The following is a 1716-nucleotide window of genomic DNA, read 5'->3' on the forward strand; positions in this document are numbered from 1 at the left end:
ATAGACTTTGTAGAACACGTTGGTTTCTATATTTAATCAGAGAATATAACGAGACAGGGATTCCATCGGCGGTACGAGGAGAAATGCGAATGCCTGTTCGTCCCCTTAACGAGTCTGGCCGACCACGAATCGCCACTAAAAACCATATTACATTGGTGATAATAATTCCACGAAGGGAACAATGACGAAGTTCGCGTTCTCCAGGCGACGATGCGGCGAGATTTAATCGTCGCGCGTGGATATGAAATCTAATGTGATCCGGTCTAAGTATCTCGCTGGAAATCACGACTTGTATATTAATCGGCGTAAAAAAAACGAAGAAACGAACGGAGAAAGAAACCAGAACGATTTTCTTCGGTGGCCGTTACGAAGAAGCGGGGCTGCCCGGGACTCGTATTTAATCGTAGTAGACGTTTCACCGTGAACCAACCGGTCACGCTAATACGTTCCGAGAACCGGGATCCAGGCGGGAGAGCAAATTTTCGCACTTTTTACGGACGCGCGCGGGAACGGTTCGCCGCCGCGCGATACCGTATGAGTGACAACCGCCTGGGAACCGAAATCAAAACGTTCCCCCTTTCTTTCGATAATGAATTTGCTTACTCATTTACAACGAGCTTAAATTTGAAATTAAACATTTAGACGAATATGAATTAGAGAATTCCTGGATCTGAATTCAAGCCGGAACTTACACCTTAATTATTTTTATTTTTCACATTATTTTTGTAGAACCGTTCAGAGGAGACGTGCGTTAAGAGATACTGCAGAAGATTTTTCTCAACTCTTTCATCGTTCTCGAAAAGCGTAAGTTGCGTCGAGACGTATCGCTTTTCCTCTCGCAAAACTCCTAATGAGGGGTTCCCTGTCCCTCTGTCGTACCTCCCCGTTTCCTCCGTTCTTCGATTTCTCCACGGTTGGCGCAGTTCCTTTGTGCGCCCTCACGGTCGTTCCTCCGTCTTCGAGAGTTTGTGCAAGTGCTCGGGATTACGCGACAGAGAGTCCGTTAATGAGCAAATACAGGGTGTCCATTAAAGTCGGCGCCTCGAGCGTCTACCGTAGTCTGCTATTAAACACGTTCTTCCATTTCTTAGACAAATTTCCCCTATTGGAAATACCCTTAAACGTTTTCATCCCCCCCGTCTACGATTTCACCGCGGAGAAACGTTAAAAGCGTGAACGAACGATTTTCCGACGCATTGTATCGCGACACAAAGGTTCTCGCGAGCAAAGGATTTTCTCTCAATCATGGGGGTGTGAAATTTGTAGCACGGGTCTCTTTTAAAAAGGCAGAAAGATCGCGTCTGTCTTTGAGCCGGCACCAGGATTCGATCCGATAACGATTCGTGGCGCATTCAATTCGCTAACGAGCGGCCATGATTAGTCGGCCACTGTCCGAGGGTTGCGGATACCCTGCCACCCTCTCATTACTCGCGAGCCCCCGTAATTTCACGGAACAGTCGGTCTAAATTAGCCCGCTCGGTTTATACAGCCGCGCCGCCGCCGCCGCCGCTTCGGACCGGAACGCTTCGACCATTTCTAACGAATCTCGAAAAGTCGTCAACCCGGTCCTGGCTCCGAATTTCTTTCCAACGTTCCGTGAATCGGCCCATAGAGGACCGATTCTCCGGCCACCAGCTGGACCTTTTTTCCTCCTTTAGACGACTGGTTCCTTCATTCAGAGTTGCCTCGATAGGGATCAATTACATTTTATGCTAC

This window comes from Ceratina calcarata, unplaced genomic scaffold (genome assembly GCF_001652005.2).
Source record: "Ceratina calcarata isolate Rehan_Ccalc_2016 unplaced genomic scaffold, ASM165200v1 scaffold115.2, whole genome shotgun sequence".
Classification (NCBI taxonomy): domain Eukaryota; kingdom Metazoa; phylum Arthropoda; class Insecta; order Hymenoptera; family Apidae; genus Ceratina; species Ceratina calcarata.